Below are 23,458 nucleotides of genomic sequence, written 5' to 3'. Positions count from 1 at the left end.
CACCCTCACCGGGGGGGCGGGGGTCGTTAGTCGTAGCTTTGCGGGCTGCCACGGACGGCTGCCGTTGTCACGGTGACCGTGGGAGGATGAGGGGCGACCGACCCGGCCCCGCTGCTTGCCTCCCAAGCGCCGGGCCAGCCCGAGCAGGTCGGCAGAGCCAACGTTAAACGTCCTTGCCTCGGCCCTTTGCGCCCCCGCTGCCTGTTCGCTCCGTTTTGACGAAGTAAAAGGACCCTCGGGGCTAACAGCAGCCGAAATTCCCTCAAAATACAGACCTGAGATTCATCGAACCTACCTCCTAATTTTAACGGAGGTTTGCCCAGGGTGCGGGCGAAAAATAGATTACTTTTTAAGGGAATCGGTCACGGCGACAGCCCAGCAGACTCATTCCAGGCAAACTTCGCCAAAGGAAAACAACCTTAAAGTTCCTGACGAGCCGCTTAAACCTTGTCACAGGCAATATTCAAGTCTGACTGCGCGGTCACCTCTGTTGAAAGTAATGAAAGTACACTGTTTGGCGATCAGAACGTTTCAAGAGATGCAGATATATCCCCATCCTTTAATTTTGTTGGATTCAGGATAACTTGAAACACTTTGTTGCTTTAGACCTTCATGTAGACCTGTTGTTTACTCTTCAGTCCTTTACACTTAACTGTACCTAGCACAAGGAGATACAGGAACTAGCATAGGACTGTTGTCCCAAAAGTGGGATGGTTTACCCGGTGTGAGAAACGCCGATATACGCATCAAGCAGAGGTATTTTATTCCAATTCATGTTTGCACAAAGATGGGGGCTAGGTCGTAATCCCCAAAGCTAGCACCCCTCGTACCTAAACGGGCAAGCAGTTTATACAGTTCAGTTATAGATACTTAATTTCCAAAGTTCTTCTCCAAAACTATTACTGGTAGTCGCTTATCTACCACAGTTTCTATTGGGCTAAAGTTTTCCCCGCTTCAAATGAAAGGTACAGTGTTCTTTTATTCTACAGCGCATGCTCAAGGAGAGTGGGGCGGGTAAGTCTTTTCGGTCTGGAATTGAGTCGGTGGTCATGATCTCCCCCTGCCGCCTTTATCTTTACTCCAGTTACCAAAGATCTTTGCTGACTTCATGCCTATTAGCAATTATTCAACTTTTGGGCGGCTCCTGGGGTGGGATGTTCCCTTCTTATCAGTCTGTTCGTTCTTCTTCAGCGGCACAGTCGTTAGCAAGGCATGCATTGGTTATACAGAGGGTATCTTGTTTGACAAGAACTTTGGTGCCCTTTTTAAGGTGGCTTAAGTACATAATTTCTTAAGTACATCAGGATAACCTTAAGAGATAGAAGAATATGATAATACGGAGAGCAGAATATGACAGTATGGAGAGCAACTTCCTTTAGTATATATGAAAAGTAATCATAAGAAGGCTATGTTCAGTTTAATTTCACTTATGCCAAAAGAAAATAAAATGTCTAGAAGTCACTGCCAAAGAGAACTGAGAAACAGAGAGAGGCTTTCCAGAGGCAGAAGTCAGAGCCAGTTTGATTGCTAATCTACTAATAAACTCCTTTATGCAAGGAGATAATTGATTTTATCAGTAAATATGTCTAGTTACCTTATCAGAATAACAATATTTTGTGTAGGTTAGGGTAATTTTACATTGTTAATAACAAAATAAAATAAGAGATACCTTCCTAGATATGGTTAAGCTGTATTTTGACCTGCTGTTACCTTTGAATCTTCTTTGAAAATTAGTCTCTGAATTTACAGAAGCAAACCTTTCCTAACTTACATAATGGGTTAGCTACCTGTTGGGTTTTTAAATAACACTCTGGTTTTTAAATTTGAACACTTTCTGTTCACTTAATTACTAAACTTACATGTTCAGTATTGCTGTAAATCTCTATTATTATAAATCTCTCATGAGATACCATTTGCTATTATTGTTTATTTATCCAACATAGGCGCATTTGAAAATTCAACTTACCTTTTAAAAAAACATATGTTGCTATGAAGGCTTAAATTTTGGGAGGTGGATTGCCTGAGGTCTTCTGGTTCCCTGGTGATTAATGTTTATGATTTTTCTTTTTACTTATTGTCCATGTGTTCGCCATTTACAAAAACAAATTACTCTTTTTTGTGTGTGTGTGCGCGTGAATGGTAACATATTGGTCAGTGGTGAATGTATTCTCCTTCGTATGCTATCACAACACAGACACTCTCTCAAGTATTAGAAACTATACCCATCTTACAGGTCTTACTGGAATATTAAGTCTCTCTCTTCATAATCCTATTAATTAGCTAATTTTAGCATGGCAGGCTGAATACCCAGTCCCAATAGAATTGTTCTCTGACTAAGGCATGAGTCCAGGATGTCTGGGTTATGTGTCCCTTTTTGCCAAATTATTCAACCTCTTTGTGTGTCACTTTTTCCTTAAAATGGGAATAGCACATGGAGTGTTTAAGGATATTTAATGTTAGGAAAGGGCTTTGAGATCCTTGCATAAAAGATGCCCTAGAAAATTACCACCTTTAGACTTTATAGGTTCTTATCCATGAGTGGTTTATTTCCAAAATACTGTAGAGTTCCAGGTACCTGTGTATACAAATCGTTTTCAGTATGTTTTATAAACTGAAAATAAAAACCAACCCTAAATCTCCTTGAATACATCACCAGCTCTAACCAAGCTTGTGCTACACTCGGTTTTGAATTAAAAGGGTTTTTCTTGCTTTTGAGTTAAAAGAGTTTTTCTTGCATTTGAATTAAAAGGGTTTTGAATGAAAAGGGTTTTGAATTTAAAAGGGTTTTATACAGAGATATGGCTAGAGATGTAGAGGTAAGTGAACTGATGCTAGGCACTGGGAAGCCCATGTAAATTAGCCCAGACGGAGAGCCCTGGGGATGTGGTTATATCAATATTTCCCACCGCTCAGAGTGCGTTCTCGCAGTGCACACCCGGGCACAGGTACTGGGCTCCCACAGGTGTCCGCGCTGGCTCCCCGCTGGGGTTTAAGTCCTCGTGCTTCCAGTGGGGCCTGCAGGAATGGGGATGAGCACTGGCTCTTTCAGCCCCTGCCTTCAAGCTGTTGGGTTACACTTAATTTAAAATGCTAGCTTATTTTAGGGAGAGTTTGTATCGAAGCTGTTCTGTAACATGCTGAGGTGTGGTGTTTAACCTATGTTAGCTGGGAATGTCAGCTTGGCTTGTATGTCATACCACCGAAAATCACCTTATTCTTACAAGCAGAACTCCATTACGTTAGTTGTAAACCAATTTAAGTGCTTTATAGTACCATTAAGCTTTAATTTAAGTTTGGAGAAGTCTTTAAGAAATGTAAGAGGTATGAAAATACCAACAAGTGAATATAACACCAAGGTTAATGAAGACTGCATAGCACTGATGAGTTGAATTGCTGACCTGGAGAACAAGCTCATATCAAGAAGCTGAAGGAGCAGTGGGGATGGGAGCTCTGTTATCAAAGCTATTTATCAAAATACATTAATGACACAATGCATAAGATATCTGAAGTATTGCTACAGTTTTATTTCCCCGTGGGCCAAATCCTGTTGCTATTTTCACAACAAAGAAAGGAAAAAAAGTGTTTACCTGACTGGGAATAGTAGGATTAGTGCATTCTCATGGGGAAATGAGAAGAATGCAGAAACACAAATGCTGGTTATGCATATAGATGTAAATTTGATGGGGAAGGTAATTCACTTTCCCATGTTCTTTTTTGCCATTTGGTATCCGGTGAATGTTATCCAAGCACTTAAAGCCCTGGAAAAATGTGGGCAGAATTATTAATTGTTAGTAAATAATTTCTTATTGTTTCTGAATTGATCAATTTCCAAATAGATCAAACCCAAAGTTGGTTAGCTAATACAAATGTAGATTATCCCCCCAAAAAGCTTTTTTTACTAATCTTTTTACTAACATTATGCACTATAAATAATTCAGCCCATTTGCAAGAACATGAAGTGAATTTTGACCTCCCAAAAGTAAATTTAAATTTGCTCCTGGCATGAATAAGAAAACAATTAAATTAATAAAAAGAAAATCACATTCCCTAATATAAAGCAGGATCTGGACTTTATTATCCCACACAGCAGATGAGCTGCCTTAACCACCAAACTGTTGGTTCTTTTGGCACATGTCTTCCTCGTTTCCACTGACACTTTATTCTGGACTGAAAATATAATTAAATACACTATACTTTTTTCTTTAGTGTATGCTTTAGAAAAAGCATTTTGTCCAACGAAATTTTTTTTGAAGCTTCTTACAAGTTTCTAATCCTGTGACTAGAACTATTGAAGTGAATCTCTATTTTAAACCTTTTGGTTACAACATGCCTGGATCTTGCCTTTGTCTCAAATGCGCATTTTTTTTCACATCGCTGTAGGAGGTCCCCTGCTGCTCCTCAGTGCTTGGAAGAACAGCTGGGGGGATAGAAGACACGCAACCTCCCCCCACCTCATTCTGCTCCTAGGCATGGATCGAGTCAGCTGGATCCAACACTCTGCATCTTCCTGAGCAGACCTCAGAAGTAGAGTAGCTATGCTTTTAGGTGGCTGTGGGCAAAATCTGTTTGTTTGCTCATTTGTTTATATTTAATGCCGAGCCCCTAGCACTTCTTTGCACTTAACAGAAACTACCAGAAGTACTAGTAGAGTACTCTGGCTTCTTGCTGAAGTAGTGCCTGCCAGTGGAGGTGATATCTGGCTTCTAGAGGAATCCTGATAAGGCATTCTTCCAAGAATTGTATATCATATTTCAAAGGTAGGTCTGATCCCTTTGGAGATGTAGTTAGAGCATGAGGATGCCCACGCCAGGTCAAGTCCAGAGTCCACCCGTGGAGCCGGTGGCCAGGGGAAGGCAGGCGATTTGCTCTCTGCGCCGGGGTCTGCGTCGCAGCCTTCCTCCCTGCCCGGCGTGCGAGTCACGCACAGCCACGTGCTGGCCGTTGCTTGTGCCGAGGCCCGCCGGGAGACGGGGCCACATCTTTGGCTTGGTGGGAGGGCTCTTTGGCAAGGAGACCATCTAGGAGCTGCCCAGCAGTCTCCGTAGGGCACCTTCTTCTGCAAGCTCTGCGGGTTCCACATCTGGGATCCCCCCGGGGAAACGCAGTGGGGCAGGGGAAACAAACACCGCCTCTGTGAGCGGTGGCAGACCCACCCTGGGGGAACCTGACAAGACGCTTTCGCTTTGCTATCATAATTTTAAAGAAGAAAAAGTAGAGGCAGAGAGTTGAGGGAGACCTTTGTCCTCCCTGCCTTACTGGAAAACTTAGAAACAAACATTGCAGACGTGCAAACCAACCAACCAAATTTTCAGTGTCAGGTGAGGTGTGACCCCTGTCCTGTAGTTTTAATTAAATGGGTGGATTATCTTTGGACTGGACTGATGTTTTCAGTTGATTTTAAACTCCACACTGAAATTCTTATTTCAAAGCAGCAAGACTGTATTTGCCCTCGGGTATAAAAGCCTTTGGATCCTCTTGTAATGGGAGATAAAATAGGGAAAAGAGATTGTCATAAATACTTCTCAAACTCTGTGATTAATAACCTGATTTTAGTTTTGAGGCCAACATGCTAAATTTTAACATGAGATCTGTTGCAAGGGATAACTGACCCCAGAAGAGACATGGGGGATTATTAATGGATGCCTGTGATCTGCTTGCCTCGTTTTTCTGAGCCTTCAAGTCCAGAGATTGAAATTCAGAGGAATTTTCCAGATGTGGCCATCGTTGCACATCAGCTTGCAAGGTTCTTAGGTGACTCCTATGCTTGATTTATTATTACTTCATCTTTTCTATTTTGCTTATTACTCTTGCTTGTGTACTTTTGTATTTTCTTTCTACAGTGGATACCCCAGACTCATTTTTCAAAGGCAGTCCTTTTGCTTGCTTCAACAATAATAGATCACAGCCTCCTACTGCCTTTTGAGTTAAACACAAATTTCTGCTTTACAACTTTGGTCCACCTACAACTGAAAAATAGTGAATTTGACACATGTAGAACCCTTGTATTCACAAATAAATAATGAAGTGGCTGGTTACTCAGCCAGCATGCAGCAAATGCTACAATTTAGACAGCATGGGTAAACTTTTTTTTTCCTCTGTACCATCTTTACTTTTGTTTCATGTGGAAGTATTTATCTTGGATAAATTAGTAGCCGATTGGCTCTTTAGTACTTAATATTTCATAAACACTAATGCAGATATTCCTCAATTGCTCTAGAAGCTCTTAGCCTGATTACTAGCTCCACTGGCTATAGAGAAGAAGACGGGATTATTATTTATAGTTTTAGTACTGGGGAAAACTCCAGTTGCTAGTCTCCTCAACACAAAATCCTAGCGTAGCTAATCCAGTGGGGGTGGGGGGAACAACCTTACTGCATTTCCAGCTGCAGTCTCTCTAAGAAATCACAAAATCAGCAACGGTGTTTGCTATAAACAGCGACTATACAAACAGTATAACAGTAACTGTTCCTCTGTTGCCTCCACATTTGTGAGAGTTCCAGGGGAACAATTTCTCCCAAAAGGGACTTCATAAAGAAATTTGATTTGTCTTTGAAAATGTTATCTATTGAAAAACATTTTGTTGTGTATTAAAAATAAAATTTTAATATAATGATTTTTTTTTTCCCAGTTAAGTGAACAAGCTCTTGTTTGAAAAATAAACTTGATGGCTAGGAAACCTTGAGAGACAGAGCTTGGTAGTGGTCAGGATTGGTTTTCTAACAACATAGCTGCTTTTAGATGTATTGAGAAGTTGGATAAACTTGTGTCAACATCCGAGAAGTATTATTTCTACATAGGATGGACTGTTCACAGAGGTTTTTGTGCTTCCTTTCCCTCAGTTTTTCCCACCTTACAAGTGAAAACTGAGTGCATAGGAACTATGGGGTTTTTCTCAGAGCTGAAAGATCAGTACATTTCCATGTGGGCTTTACAACTGGGTTTTTTGTTATTTTTCCAGCACAGACCGGCTAGATACCTTAAACTTGGTGGTTGCTTGTGCTGCTATAAACATCTGGCAGGGAAGTCTGCTGAAGGAGAGTCATTACTGTGTGATGACAAAATTAAAGACTGCACAAATGGAGAAAATTAAGGTTGCCGGGGTTACCTTAAGGCATTTCCTGTCGGCTCCGTGCTTTGCTCTGCAGACTGGTTTGTTCATTTTGATATGGCATCTGTATGTACGTAAGCTTCAAGACTTTAAAACTGCAAACAGAACTACGTCCTAAAGTGAAAGGTCCCAAAGATAATTCTCCCCATCTTTTTTTTCATGCAACAGTTTCCCAGCTGTTCTCACCACGGATGAGGAGCCGGTGCTGCAGAAAGCAGCTGCATTGGGAGGCTTGGTCCATCAAGAAGATTCAGTAAAGGATTAGGGCCTGTCAGTGAAGGAAGTTGTTTTTCTCTGTCTTGTCTTTGCTTAGGATGAGTTGCAGGAAAGAGTATCAGCTAAAATTTTAGGTCTTTAGGTTTGTCAGGGACACCTTTGCAAACAAGGTAATCTTTCCTTTGAGGATCCAACTATGTAAATGGATGCAGGGACGCAGCATTGAAGGCCTTAATCCTCCCACACATCTTACTAAGTCCCCGTGGGAGTCAAGTGTGTCTGGCAGCGTGCCGGCAGACCTTCTTAGGGAGTTGCCCAAGGTCGGGAGGAAAATCACTGGCAAACTCGCGTGCAGAATTCAGGTCTCCGCTTCCCGCATTGCATAGGCATACATCGTTTTGGTGATGCGGATGCACTGTTAGGGTTAGGCAGTTCAAAAAGCATGGTAGGTCGCTGATCCTCATAAAAATGCATGCATTATGCTCCATTAGACATGTAGATGATATTATGAACAATGTAGAACGTTAAGCATGGGCATAAGTCTCTGCAGTGTCATAGAAAACTTAAAGTATGAACTGCACACAATGAACAACTGAATTATCTTCCACTCCAGATTTTTATGGCCTGAAGATCATGTTTGTTATTCATATATATTTTACACATCTTAGCAATGCCTGAAATAGAAGGCAGTAAGTGGGAAGAAGGCTGACAGATTTTTTTCCAACACGCACATTTTAAAATGTTACCGTAATTTCTGTTTAACACACCGTCCTGACACAGTGGCTACTCAGACGGGTTTTGCCTTGTCTATGCCAGTGTACAGTGCTTTTTGATAGATGCAGTTTCCACATTTTTTACCACCAATTTCTTCTCTTGGAGAAATATGATTAGTATTAAAGAAAAAACAAAGTCAATATAGCACTCAGCCATCTCAGTAGGAGCTTTATTATTGCATTTTCTGATTTGACTTTAGTTGGTTATTTTAACAATAAGTGAGTCTGGGTTTTGTATCTGATACATCAAAGACATCCTTTCAAAAAACCTGAATCTTCAGAAAACCCCAAACCTTCAAAAAACCCCACTTTTCTGCATTGTTGTAAAGGCTTGACATAAATTGGACCATGATTCACTTTTGTGAAATTTTCCATTGACGTAAAGGGGACTGTTCATGTGCTTAGCACTGAATGTATGTTTACTCTGAAAAATCAAATCAAAGATTAAAAATTAATATGGCTTTTTTGTATTGATTTATTTTCCTCTGAGCAGTTACACTCCAGAGGAACTAATTCACTGAAATTAGGTTATTCTCTTATGCCAGTTTGTGCTCTTTCTCCTAAAAAATCATCTGTAGATGAGCTGGTGGTGAAAAAGGCATACTATCGCTACGGGGAAATTATCTGAGTTTGCTAATCCGCTTGGACTAAGGTCATATGTCCAACAAGCTGTTTGTTCAATGGATGTTTACAGTCTGAATAAGTGCTTTCTATGAAAGGTTAAAATTGTAAATCAGGCAGATATGGCTTCCATTTTAAAATGGAAGGTGGCCTGTAGGTTCTTTGAAATGCTTTTCAACATCAGACCTCAAAATGGGGTCTGAGATCTTCTGGTCTGCAGAGACTTTCCCTGCTGTTTAATTACTGCTAATCACACCAAAACAGAGCCAGTGTCATGAGCATTCATTTCACTTTGTGAAATCCTGGACTTGCGAGCATGGACTTTGATGATGTGCAGTGCCCCTGCACTAATTGCAAGGGAATTTCAAGAGCAATTTTAATTTGTTCCTTGGCTATGATCATACACAGCTGTTGTAGTTCTGCACCTGTACAATCTGTTCTCAAGTGCCAAATTCTGCAAGTCCTGGCTTTTGCAGCCCTGGATTCTGGGGTTTCATTGCTAGCTATTAGATTTATTTAACCCTTGCTAGCTATTAGATTTACTCAAACTTTTCGATGCGGCTTGATCTTCAACATTTTCAGAAAGCTACAAAAATCTTAAATTGTGAGCATTGGGAAGACAAGATGAGGTGTAGCTCATCCAGGTGTAAATTACGTAAACTCTATCTTTTTTTGTTGACGTTTCATTAAAGTGTGGGCAGGCATTAAACAATACGACTGAGTCACGCTGACAAGACGTGCGGAGCGTGGTGTGCTTGGAAATTGTTTGGCTGGCTGGCGGTGGGAGTCCTGCTGCCCCGGTGACTCGCTGGCACTGGGCTGCACCCACTGGCATACTGGCCACTAACACGTAACTGGTCCTTCCCCTTGGCTTCCAGGTCCCCTGACTCTATGTGAAAAAAAATACTATGTTAAATACCTTTTCTTTCCATGTTAGAAATGGAAGGAGCCGTGTGTGTGGTTACTCTGATATATCCTTGCTGAGAAGAACAATTCCCTTCTGTACTGTGCCATGCAGTACAAACTGGGCAGGAAAGTGCAAAGTGGATCATCAGAAGGACTAGATTTCCGAATGAGCTGGCTTGCCTCCGCCTTTAAAGAAGGCAGAAATCCTTTCTCCCGGGGTTGTGGTGGCCAAGGTGGGACAGACTGCCAGTGCCTCCTGGGAATCTGCATCAGTATAAACGAGTGTCAGGACAGGCGTTACACCACATCCCAGATACACCATTTCTCCACCCGGAAGGTTAGCACAGACACTTCCACTGTCGGGTTAAGCCAGTTCGCTGGCCTGTAAACTTGTGTGTATCATGAATTGTCCCACGTTTGCTTTTGCTGACTTTTCCGCAGGCGGCAGTTCAGTGATAATGTAAAATAGAACAGACAGAAATTAGGAGTCATGAGCCTTAAAATTGCAGCTGAGCCAATTATTATAGTTGCCACTCAAAGCAATATGGCCCAGTATGAAGGGATGTGAGGAGTCACAAAAAGGAGGGAATGATGAAGCAGGATGAGTTGAGAGAAGGGAATCTGGGCAAGGAGGTGTATATGTACCGATATCTCCTCACGTAGAGCTTGTATGTAAAATTGCAAGTAAGGTGGAAGTTAACAGATCTGTAATTCCATTGGGATTTTAGTGAATCAGGCTTCTCTCCTGTGGTTTATGACATTACCTGAAGCTTTTGATAGAACGGCAACCCTGTAATTCACAGCTGGTTGTAATTCATGCATGATATAAATATGTCAAGGGCTTTCAAAGGTACTGTAAACTATAAGAGCACCATTCAAAATGTAAAATAAAAATCATGACATTGTTTATAATTGGACAAGGTACTGGCATCCATTAATTTTCATAATATATGGGGAAGATGAAAACTCGTATTTAGATGTTAGGTGCACATGTAAACATACATGGTGAGTATCATTTCTTAAGATCATTCTGTGCTAAACAAGAGTGTCTAATTTTTTTTTGCAGATCTATATCTGTGCATCTCATTGCATAGATTGTTGCAGCTCATCCGTGCGTCGTGAGATTCTGAAGCATCACAAAGGTATGTATTCCAGCAAACTAGAGTATTTATATATAACAAACATAAAGGACATCTGTCATGCTAGCTGTCACCTAGCAATAACCAAAAGCAGTAAATAACTGATCTGGGAATGGGTCAGTGGGTATTTCATTGTCCCTGAGCCCAATCAATAACGGCTTGTTTGCTGTATCTCTTGACATCTTCCCTGGAGTCAATGGTGTGCTTTATTGACCTTAATAACTACTATAATAAATCCAGTAGAAATGAAAAAACTCTGCTTTCTAATGAAAATCTGATAGCTTCTCTATCGTGCTGTCCTATGTAAAGAGCTATGTTCATTCTGCCCTGTCCCCCAGGACGTTGTCATTAGATATGTTGCAAGATTATGAACTACCACAGAATTTTTTATTAGGTTCATCTCGTAGCTTTTCTATACAGTGGTGTTTCTCCCAATCTCAGTTTTGATCTTTAATAAATTGAATCCAGTTTGCTTCTGTCTTTTATTTTTATGACTTCTTTAACTGAATGGATTTATCGTCGGGGAAAAAAGTGTAAGTGAAAGAAAACTAGGTCCCCATTGTACCTGATCACTTTTCTGTTTAAGTAAATTAGATGATCATCAAAAGTCTTATTCAGAGATCAGTTCCCCCATTCTCACTGCACAAGTATCAGCACAGGAAGCAGCTCTGAAGTGCACATTTTCCATCGCTGCGTAACCAAAGTACCTAAAGCTATTGATTTTGAGAGATCTTTTAAAACATAGTTTACCTTCACAATTATTTGGTCTCCAAGTCATTAGGTATAAGTATGGTGATACCAGTTTTGAGATGTGAATGTTTAAGGGCTGTTTCAGAATTTCTATATTGGCAGTGTTTTCTTCATTTCACCCTAGTTTAGCAGAAAGAGACCATTTGCTGATTTTGTATAAAGTCTGTACTTACAGACTTTAAAAATCTGATGTTCTTTGACCGTCGCTACTTGGATGACCTATTCATGTCTGCAGATCTCAGTCTCGTTGCCATCTCTGTAGACTGTGAAGCTCCTGACAAAGCACAGCTCTCTAAAGAAATGCCAGCTGCTTCACAAGCTACAAGTGTACTTATGTGCTACTATCAGGAATATTCAGTACTGACCCTTCGTGGCAGGCTTCCAAGCAAAAACTGGATTGTATTTAGAAGCTGGGTTGCACCTTGTTAAGTGAAAAATCTTCCTAAATACTTCATTTTGAAAGATTTCAAAAGCTGAATACTGCCAGCAGTTGAGTCAAGAAAACATTTGCTGGTTTGTATTTCTCCATTGCATAACGTCCAAGTTTGAGTCAGGCTAATTAGACATAATGCGCCCTTTTGGGCTGCTGTTTTATCATGGTGAGCATAAAGACCAACTGCAAAAGATGTCATGAGATTACTGTACTGTGAGCACTGATGCCATTCTGTCAGCATTTCAAATTTTGCTACAGAGCAACATATAGATAAGTCTAAAGCTGAGGTCAAAGCAATTTGACAATAAACTTTTACAAAATGAAGACAATATTCTCTTTGTTGGCCTGTTTCTCAAGATGAGAATGCCTCAGTCTCCATTCTGTTTCCTGCTGGCATTATTTTTTGGAATATCAATTCTGCCTTTGTGAATTTTTTAGGAATAGTGTAAGACTGGAAGAAGAAAACTTCATGAATGGATCTGATGTAGTTTGGACAAAAGATGCTGGGGGAGGACTACAGAGGAAGAAGTGGTCACTGTGAGTGTCCTGATCATGCCATCCATTGTATAGTCTGGGTAATTTAAGGTCACTCAGAAAACAAAATCTCCCATTCCCCCAAAACCAAAAAGAAACCATTTTGACTGGCAGTTTTAAAGCAGTAGAGACCTCTTAATTAGAAAACACTCTTGGTATGTATGAACTGGGAAGCCTTACAGCGAATTTATGCTCTTACAGACCGACCCACTCCCTTGCTGGGCCAGCACAGCATTGCACTTTGCGGTGGCACCTCACTGTCACATTGCACGGGTTAGGGAGCAGCTCTCAGAGCTCAGGTAGGTGCAGAAGAACACCACGGGACCCAGAGTGTAGCACAAAACCTTCCTCTTCAGGGGCTCCACACTGCAGCACAGAGGATAGGCATGGCTTAGCCAGAAGTGAAAGGATTTATGGATTTGCCCTGCTCGTGAAGCAGCGTGCACTAACGAGCAGTTGCAGACTGAGGCTTCAGCAGCAGCTACTCGGCTGAAATTGGAGCTACTTTCCCACTGCATCGCTGTTCAGAGTGCAGTCCAACTGTTTGACCGTAATTTGTCTCTCAGTTACACAGCTGTAAATCCCAGCACATTTCTAGCAAGACTGCGGGAGTAACTTCCAGTTAGATAAAAATAGCATTGGGTGTATTTCATAAACGTTGTTATCTACTGTAAACATTTAAAAAAGGAAAGATTTGAAAATTAACATTTTAAATTGCTCACACATCACTTCAGGTTCCTGGGTTTTATTGCTAAACGGTAGTTAGGTGTTCTAAGGGCCACCTTAGGCAAGATTACTGTCACTCGATCCAGTTCAGTGAAGACTTAAGCACAAGCTGATCTTCACGCAGCTGAGACATCATGCCAAGCCAGACGTGTAGTGTGAAGTGTGAGTCTGTGAACCGCTGCCCGGACTGCCTGCTGTTGCGTACGCACAGGACTCCCTGCCTTAGCAAGGGCTCCAGGGAGTTCCGAAGACCCACTCGCAGGGCAATAATTTGGAAACCAAAGGTATGTAGTAGCAAAAGTAACAAAGAGGCGGAGGTGAGCATGTGAGGAATGAGAAGAAAACCCTAGGAGTGCTTCACCAGGTTCCTAGCTTGGGAGCATCTTGAGGCCATCTTTTCACTGCATGCATAACTAATTTGCTCAACAGAACCCTGCTCAGACTTTTCAGACAATTAACATTTTACATCTAAATATGGAAACCTTTTCAAAGTTTCTTCAACTTGGGTCCTTTTAAAATCACTTAGAGTATTAAGAATTACTAAATGTTGCTACAGAATTAAAATTGAAAAATGCATACTTTTTCTGTACAATTAGTTACGCTTTTAAAGCCAGATCACTATCTTGCTGAGGTCAGGCCATGTATTGGGAAAACATAAAATGACAATTCTGACAAGTACTCTGACAAGGAGAACTCTTTATCATCTCACTGTTGGGAAGGTCCGTTTCCTACATGCCACATCCTTAGTGCAGCATGAAGGCAGAAGAGGCCTTACAACTGCTACCCCATTTCAGCAGCGTCAGTGTCACACAGTGGAGACGTTGCAACGATTGTGACTGCTAGAAGGTCCCAGTAAACATCAAGCACAGTGGCAGAAGAAGGTGACTTTCAGTATAAGGTTTGAATTATTTATCTCCTTTCCCTAAAGGCAGGTGCTTTCCACGGCAGTAATCCTGCCACCTGAGTAATAAGAAGAGTTGAATTTCTAATCAAGCTAAAACACTCGAGTGTAAACACAGCACTGAGCCTAAAATGTGCAGCCCTTTCACCGATCACTTCCCGGGAACAGAAGAAAAACAACAGCAAGTGTGTTAGCATTGTGCAAAGAGAAGGGGCAGGAATTTACATCAGAGACAGAATCTGAAGGCAGGCTAGATGGCTGCAAACAAACCATGCTGGCAGGCTCCTCAGCTCTGCTTCTCGGACCACGGGTGAGGTCTGTCTGTGCCCACGGCTGACAGATCCCTCCTTGCAGGGACAGGGTGAAGTGCCGACTTGCAAAGCCAGTCCTTGGTCTGACTGGTGCGAAGGGACTCGAAGGCTGCCGAAACCCTGATCGTTCCCTGTTAGAAAGTCTCGCCGGTAGCTGGATAACCTCATGAGATGATAACTTGGTCCCTTTTAGAGAGTCCTAACTTGGGCGCTTTGCTGCCCGTGTTTCTTAGTGTTGCAACAAATGGCAACTGGATCTGGAAGCTTCCTTATGTAAAGAAAAGGGAAGAGCTTCCCTGGTTCCAGGATTAGTGGCTCAGGATGGGTCCCAAACCACAAGCACTTCAGTCATCGAGTGAGTCAGTATCCTCTGAGGATGCCATTAATAACAGGAAAGACAAAACATACAACCCTAATTTAGCACACATTTTGTTCTTAACACACTCAGCTTCGTCTTTTGACATTTATTTTTTTAATGTTGGCTTTTTCCCCGCGAAGGGATTCACCTATTTTTCTGAAGATAAGAGGAAACCTTCTCCCAACGCTTCTAGACAAGAGCTGATTCACTAAATGAACTTACAGAGCTGAACTACTCATCCCTTTCAACTAGTAAAGTTTATTTAGGTCAGTCAGCAGCAAAGGCTGCTCTGAATTCAACCAGACATTTTTATTTTTAGTCAGGACAAAATATCCTCCAGATTTGTTGTTACCACGAAATTTAGTCTAGATCAGACTTTAGAGATTGCTTCTCCCAGCCAAGGCAGAGTCATGCTGCCAGATTAGCATTCAGTAGAGCAACAGAAGCGGCAGTGCTTCACCTGTGCGCAGAGCAAGGGCTCGATTTCCTGCAGTTTTTACTCTGATAACTGTGACTAGGAGGAATACCACTATTCGGCTCACCCTCCAGATGTCAGCTGGCTCTTCTGCCAGATTTCCCTCCATCTAACTTGATTCTGCTGGGATTTTCACACAAATACGTTGGTCTTGGCTTCCTCTCTGAAGAGGTTTCCACTTGCTTTTGAAGTTTTTAAACTTGGAGGAGAATTTTTGCTAGATGCAGAAGGAATTAGCTGTGCTGCCGGCTTTCTAGAAGGCTTTGGAATGCTTCTGAGTAAAAATCTCTTGCAAAGATTCAGTAGTTTTCTTAATGGAAAAAATTACTGACATAATAACTGAAGGGCAAAACCCACTTATACCGCACTGTTGTATTCAAACTTCTGCCCACATACACAAAGAAAATATTTCCAGTTGTGGAATTCTGAAGTAGTTAGGGAAAAAAAAAAAGATAAAATAAGGGTCACTAGTCACTATGTTCCACTGTATCTGGAATTCTACCTATTTGCATCAGCTGGGCAGAAAAGGCGTGAGGTCCTGGTAGTGCACTTGCTTGGATGCATCCCCACAGGTGTTAACTGTTTTGAGAAAGATTTTTGCAAAGATCCAAACGCAAGTTATTTCCCAGTTTCCCTTTGAAAGCCCATTGGAAGTAGCGGGCTCGCTCCTGTCACGTTGTTGAAAAATACCTGGTTTGCTGCTGTGTTTGTTACTCAGATGTTAATGACTGTATTTATGGAATTGTTCTCTACTTCATTTTCTGTTTACAGTTTGCTGCTGCATCCTGTGTAAATCCTGTAATTCATTGCAAAAGAAAAGAATAAGCATTGCTACAGTTTTACGGGTGTTAGGGGAATGGTATACAGTAGAGCAGTTGGGATAAGAATCAAGGGAAATAGAAGATACGGTCTTATATATCCTTTAACGAGCCTGGAACTAAACATCACTACCATGTCTTTCCAGTCTACTAATTGTCATATGCTGCAAGTGAAAACAAACACCAAATATTGCTTCAGGCAGAATGCATGCCAAGAACATAGCTAGCACTGGGCTTGCTAACTTCCCCAGCTTCCTCTAACATCTCAAGCTGAAGTGCTTAGTATCTGTGTACACAAAACAAAGGTTTTCCTATTTCTAAATAGGGACATAAACTACCTTAGCAGCCTTTGATTCTATTCCGGGACAACAAGCTGATGTAAGCCAGGAACTTTGCTTTTGTTTGTACCAAAGAAATAGCATGTTTATTCACTTGAATGCATTCAGTAAATAAGCAAACATATAAAGTTATAGTTCAACAGAGACCCAAACACATCCTAAAATTATACACGAATAAGATATTAAAGCGTAACAAGTGTATTTGGGCAAAAATTTAAGCTACCAAAATCAAACGGATCACATCAATGCAATACCAGAGAAGGTTTTGAGAAGATTTCAGGCAAGATTTGTTAAGTAGTAAATGTGATTATGAAAGGATACAATGACCAAATTTCATTTTTTGTATTATTAAATGCAGTTTTTAACACACTTCCTAAGAACATCCGCCTCTATAACATGTAGGTTCACAGCATTCTGAGTGTCTCACTAAGACTGTGATATTGTCATTTAAGTCCACCCAGAGTTTGTGGGAAATTCTGTCTGCTTCGAAATAAGTATTTTGCTCTCCTGTGCTATGGTGGGATTGCTTGATTTCAAACACAGGAAGGAATCTAGGGGCAAAGGGGAAGAATATTTCTTCCCATGGCAGATGCATGGAAAGAAACTTCTAACAGAAGGGCACTCACGGACAGTATTAATTAACCCTCAGGCTGATAAAGTCTAAATATCTGAAAGGTATAAACTTTCTCTGAAGCGCAAGAGGCTGTGAAGGTTCTTCCTCCTGGCTCTTTGAAGCTGTGAGCTGGTACGAGTAATAAATGCTAGCAGCAATGCAGAGCACCCTTGTCGTTGCACCTCTCTCTATTGCAAAAATATTTGTTTGCAAGGTATTTATCTGAACCTGCTCAGGGAACTGGTCCAAATCAAAACTTTTCTCTGTCAAGTTTTTGTTTTAAGAAAACAAAAAAACCCCAGAACTCAAACCAAAAGAAAAAGTTTGGATCAGTTCCCCCATCCCGTTTGCTGCACTGACCCGTGGCGACAGAACGGCTATGCTACACAAGCCAATGGTGCAGGGAAATAGGAGCGTATCCATAGAGTGAAACATCATTTTGGGGACCCGTTGTCCATCCTAGGCGCCCTTCAGGAGGCTGTACTTCAGACTAGCTCTAATCTCGTCCTACGTCCCGATCGCCCTTTAGCCAGCAAGAGTGTTTCTGCAGCGTATTTTTTATCTTCGTTTCCTACGGAGGGCACGCAGTTTGCACGCTCTGGGACTGCTCCCCAGCGTGAGCTGAAGCGCGAGAAGTGGGAGAGACCTGGAAACTCACTTCTGAGGTGCCGAGCTACAGCGCTAATGTACCCTTTGCACGTACCACAGCTGAGGGAGCAGTAAATGGTGGGGATAGAGCATGGGCATTGTTTAATCTGGCCTGACACCACAAGTGAGAAGGCAGCCTTTGAATTATATTTGCTGACTGAACAGCTGCAGTGGCTTAAGGTATGACTGGCCCTCGCTGGGGTTTGCTGCCCTTTTACCGAAGCTTTTTCCTTCCGTAGTACCGCCAGTGGCAAGCAAAGCGTGGGTGTTCCTTGTTTGCCTCGGTAGAAACGAGGATGACCTAGTTTAAATTGCTAGGGGAAGTGTTTTGAACTAACCTGGTTTACGCGGCACCGAGGCAGCAAATGTGCCCTCGTGGGTTCCCCCGCTGGGCTCTGCTCGGGGGGTGGTGACCTTCAGAGAGGGGTAGCAATGTTCTGCACGGCTCTGACTACCTGATAGGTGAACATGTGCATAAACTGCGACTGCAGGGTTTGCAACGAGAAGCTGCCTTTAAACACATGTCTTTAAACAGGCTTCCTGGGTGAAGACAAGGAAAACACATTCGCAGTTTGATTCAGAAGATGAGAAAAGCTTTCATTGCTTTTTATGCTTTTTCTTATGCTTTCCACTGTCTTTATCCCTTAGCTGATTCTAAGCTTTTTGATAGCTTTTGTCTGCCACTCCTCTGTTTTTCTTCCAGCAGATATCTTCATGTGATAAACCAATGTTCTTGTACAATACAACTTCCTCTGTTGGTATCTTCTCTAAAAACTGATAAATAGAATTAAAATTAATAGGTTGCACGTAAGAGAAGAAGAGCCAGATTAAAAGATGCCGGCAAGGAAGAAATGCCGCAGCGGTCTGAAATGAGAAGAAGGGTCGATGAGGCTCAGACAGCCAAGGGTGACAGAAGCTGCACGTAGGGAACGTGAGCCGGCCGCCACGAGCAGTGGTGCTGCCTGGAGGGCCCAGAAGGAAGCAGGTCGCTTCATGATACGAGGGATGGAGTGAAGAAACAGCCTAGGGATCATAAGCAAGGGAGAGCAAGGCAGTGCCTGGGGGGCTGAGTAGAATTCAGGAAATAGGTAAAAATATGGGGAGGTAGAAATCTGTCCATCTTCATGTGAGTGCTGCCAGCTGTTAAATCAAGAGGTGGCTTGGCATCATGGGGAAAAAGGCTGAGTTCTGTGAAACTGTATTTCAAAATCTTGTAATAGAGACCGTTTTCTTATGTGGAAAATAAAACTTAGAATCTCCCAGGTAGAGGTTCTGGTCAGAAACCAGGTATAACATCATGTACTTAATGCACTTCGCCAGACCCTAAGAGGGTTAAATGCACTGTCATATGGCAATCCAGCTCCATGGTAACAGTTTTGGATTTGTACATCCCAAACAAGGAATCGGCCTCCTGGTTTGGATATGTGGTCAGCCCAGCAGCACGGAAGGTATCACATCCATGGTGTCTGTGATTCTTGTGTGGGACCACTACCGCTGTTATTTTTTTCTCATCCAGGACTCCGTAAAAGTACTTGCACTGAAACTACAGTCAAGGGAATTAGGGTGTAAGGAGGTCAAAGTGATGGAAGAAGCTGTTGGGATCCAGAAGAGAGAGGGAGGCTGACGAAGCCAAGAAAGTGTCTCCCAGCTGTTTTTTCTTCATTCCTACTGGGAGGTTGTTTAGATAAAAAGAAAATGTTGAAATGCCTTTATGTTATAGTAGCTATAAATGAAGCTGTTAGAAAAATCTGCCGGCTCTTCACTTTTTATTTATTTATTACTCCTAGAGGTTAATAACTAAAGTTCATCTGTGAGCATGAATAATTCATTTGATCCATTGCTTATGACGCTTAAGGGCTAGGCTTGTCCTGGCAAGATGTAGTTCAGCATAACAGGACCTAACGCTGAAGCACCTCGCATCTCACGGAGTTCACAACTGCCAGTCAGACGCTTAGTTCCCGGTGCAGCACACGGGGAGAGCTGGCTTATTACAAGCAGGATTCAGAAGAAGAGGAAGACTGTCCAGCCCTGTTGTTGGGTATTCATTTGAAGAGAATCCATTCATTATTTTGAAAGCTAGGACCATGACCTGGAACTGGCTTTGAAACCTGAGCACATGCTTGCGAAGGAGTTACGATGGGCAAGAACGTGAGGAATCTGGGTTTTTTGCTCTGCACAGATAGTGACAATTTTGGCTGGAGCAACCTTTTCTTTCATTGTATCCTTCAAAACTTGTGTGGTAGCAAATTGTGCTCTGTGCTAGCAGTCTGACTGTATGCTGTCACCCACTACAGAAATAAATATTTGTTTCTCCAGTAACGCCTTGAGCTTGAACTCTGAGGTTTTGTTGGACAATGTCAATGCCAAACATCTTGTCTACCAAAAGTTAGTTAGGTGAAACGTTAGTGGAGCTCGCAAGTGCAATAGCAGCCCCGGAGAACAAACACAAGTAGTGGTTAAACTCCTCTTTTGGAGTAAGTTTAAAGAAACAGGAATTCTTACCAGAAATGTAGACCATATGCAAAGCCACTCTGAAAATGAAGTATACCGTGGACAAAGACCCCGTGGGGAAAAATCTGAGAGCAAATTTTAGAGAGAGCACTGGATGAAATGAGGCCTGGAGCTGTGAGCAAAGAAACACACTGCCTCATTTTGGTGAGAAGAGAACTTTAATTTAGGCTCCTTTTACTTAGTAAGATTGAATTAACTGAATAGATCATTTAATTCTTTGACTGAAAACAATCCACATGTCCGACAGAAGGGGTAGCAGTGCTGTGGGGTAAGGCAGGTAACCTGCTTCAGCGCAGTCAGTAGGGAAGGAAAGCTTCTCCAGAGGGTGATGCAGAGGGAAAGCTTTTGTGCAATAAACCTTTTGTCAGGCTTGCAAAAGCTAAAATCAGTCACTTCAGTGATACCGCTGTGGAAGAATGGCAACTCAGAAATCAGGTAAGCCAGGCAAGAACAAAGCATCACATGCATGTAATGAAAACTCATCAGCCTTTTTAAAAAATCACAGAATATAAAGGTTTTTAGCACAAAGATGCTCCCCACAGGTTTTGTATTAAGGTTGGGGCAATTGAACAAGTCTTTGCTTATTGAACGGGGAGCAGGATTTGTGAAATGCACAGAAACCATCATCATGAACAGTAAGAACCAGTAAAGACGTGGGACTTGCAACAGAACAACCTGTTTGGTTTCAAACACGGTTACTGTCACGGTCCCGAGGGCACCACCAGCCCTGACCGTCCCTGACCACCCGCCTCCCCAGGGCTCCCCCCACCTTGCCCATGCGTCCTAGAGGTACTGAATGAATTAATGGCTCGTTGGGATGCAGTCATGTCTGTGAACTTTGTAATAAATGCGGGTGCAATAAATCTTTAAAAAAAGGTCCTACAAATTTGGTCTGTGGAAATTCCCTGTGAATAAACACAGCTCAGGCAAAACATATGATTTGTAAATAACTGGGCTTCAGCCAGTAAGTTGGGTTTGCCTCTAGAGCAGAAATAGAGAGAGCTGCGTGCCATGGGACGTTTCCAGTCGTTGACAGAGACAGGAGTAGTTAAAATCTGTTTTAAAAGTCCAGGGTCTTATGAAAGTTGCAGCTGCTAAGATTACTTTGGAGCTAGGGAAGGAAGAGACGTCTGTCTTCTGTCAGACATTTTGGTCAAACATGGACTTTAGCAACTACTGGTAGAGGGAAGAAAGGTCAGAAAAGCTGGGTGAAGATGCGACCTGACCCATGTAACGCAGCGAATTTCAGTAAGTGAGGAATATTAAAACGGTCTAACAGACCAGCTGAGAGTAAAGCCAATCTAGCAAATGCCGAAGCTGTACTGCATGGAGCAAGAGAGAGGCTGGGGGAAAGGGGCCCTGTCCTGGTTTCGGCTGGGATAAAGTCAGTTTTATTCTTAATAGCTGGTATAGTGCTGTGGTTCGGATTTAGTATGAGAACAATGCTGATAACACACTGATGTTTTAGTTGTTGCTAAGTAGCGCTTATCCTAAATTAAGGATTTTTCAAGCAAGCAGGTGCATAAGAAGCTGGGATGGAGCACGGCCAGGAGAACTCACCCGAACCAGGCAGAGGGATATTCCATACCACAGACCGTCATGCTCAGTATAGAAACTGGGGGGAGTTGGCTGGGAGGGACAGATCGCTGCTCAGGCATCGCTCAGCGGGTGGTGAGCAATTGCATTGTGCATCACTTGTCTTTTCTTGTCTTTTATTTCATGCTCTTTTTGTTATCTTCATTACTATTATTTTATTTTATTTTTTAATTTCAATTATTAAACTGTTCTTACCTCAGCCCACGAGTTTTACTTCTTTTTTCCAGTTCTCTCCCCCATCCCACTGGACAGGGGGGGAGTGAGCGAGCGGCTGCGTGGTGCTTAGTTGCCGCCCGGGGTTAAATCACGACCGGCCCGCTGGCCAGCCAGCTCACCTCACCACCGACCACCCGCGCAAGCTGGGGAAGACCTTTCTGGCCAGAGAGGAGCTGTCTCATCGGGGACGTGGAGGTGAGCCTTTGGTCCATTCCTGGTCCTCACCCGGGCTGAAAACTGAGCCGGCCTGCATGTGAGCAGCTTCAAAAGGAAGTAATTTACCTTAGGCACACAATCAGCGAAGGAATTTCTACCGATTAAAAGAAAATTGGAGCTGTGTAGAACTGGCCAAGTCCCCAGATGTTCATAGATGTAGGGAGCTTTGTACAGCATATCTGTGGGGTTTTCCAAATTCCAAAACAGTTGCATAAAATGAGTAAGAAACTAGTTTGGGGTCATTTTCAGAGCGGGAAAAGGAAACGCTGTGTTTCAAAACCCCTTTCCTATGAGACACAGATGCTAGCCCTTACAAACTGCGAGCGGGACTGCCACGAGAAGACAAAGAAGGAGAGAAGGAAGCAGCTTGTCGGAGTGACTGTACAAACTGCTCTTCCCTTCCCCTCCGCTCCCCAAATCCCTCTTCCTAGACCCCTCCTGCTTGTGCTTCTTTGCAGTTGTTCTAAATCCTAATAAAAGTCTTAAGAGTTACTCAGTCTTTTGCAATACATCCACACCACAAGAGAATACTCATTCTTTCTGCAATGTATTTTTAGGCTGCATGAAACTGGCCCTATTCTGTTGGTAAGGGTTTCTTGTCATTTACTGAAATGCTCATTTAAAAAAGCACAGGCTGCTTTTATTGGATGACAGATTCAAGGTTTTCATGAATTCCTACGTTGTTGTAGTTCGTAGACCTGAGTACGTGCAATGCAGTAGCCAGACATGCACGTTACATTCCAATAGCATGGTGTCAAACAAAGTACTCAATCAGAAGTCAAAATAACTTAATAAATACCTCTGATCTGACTCAGCCCTCCCCAAATTAGGGCTTGTCTGAGTGGGGAAGCTTTCTGGCACAGTGACTGTGGAAAAAACCCTATTCCCCTGGAGTAACTTTGGAAGCACGGTAGTTTGGAATAGAGTTACAGAGCTTCCACACTGGGATTTATACCATATAATCTACAGTGGAACAGCTACTTAGGCTAACTCCACTGCGAGTTGGTAGTGTGTAGACAGGCGAATTCAGGTGAAATCCTCTGCAAACCTTGAGTTTCAATGCAACCGTAGGAAGGTACGACCTGTATTCCTGGGGCTGGAAGATGGCCATGTCCGAGGCAGTTTTCCTGAAGGCTTCCCCCCACCTTGTTTCTGTCGGACGGGGTGGGCAGCCGCAGCCCCCACGGAGGCTCTGGCAGGTACCCGTTCGACAGAAAGTCCCTCTGGTGCTGGTTTGTCCCAGCTCCGACC

General features: G+C 42.5%; 1 long non-coding RNA gene across 1 annotated transcript; it reads left to right on the top strand.

Moving 5' to 3' along the window:
• Positions 1 to 9: 9 nt before the first annotated feature.
• Positions 10 to 21,150, top strand: LOC138690293 (uncharacterized). The gene is made up of 4 exons (XR_011329107.1): positions 10 to 147; positions 10,691 to 10,766; positions 12,385 to 12,483; positions 18,375 to 21,150. It is a non-coding gene; the product is annotated as an uncharacterized lncRNA (long non-coding RNA).
• Positions 21,151 to 23,458: the final 2,308 nt, after the last annotated feature.

Source organism: Haliaeetus albicilla, chromosome 21 (genome assembly GCF_947461875.1).
Source record: "Haliaeetus albicilla chromosome 21, bHalAlb1.1, whole genome shotgun sequence".
Classification (NCBI taxonomy): Eukaryota; Metazoa; Chordata; class Aves; order Accipitriformes; family Accipitridae; genus Haliaeetus; species Haliaeetus albicilla.
This window is presented reverse-complemented; position numbering and strand designations above follow the sequence as displayed.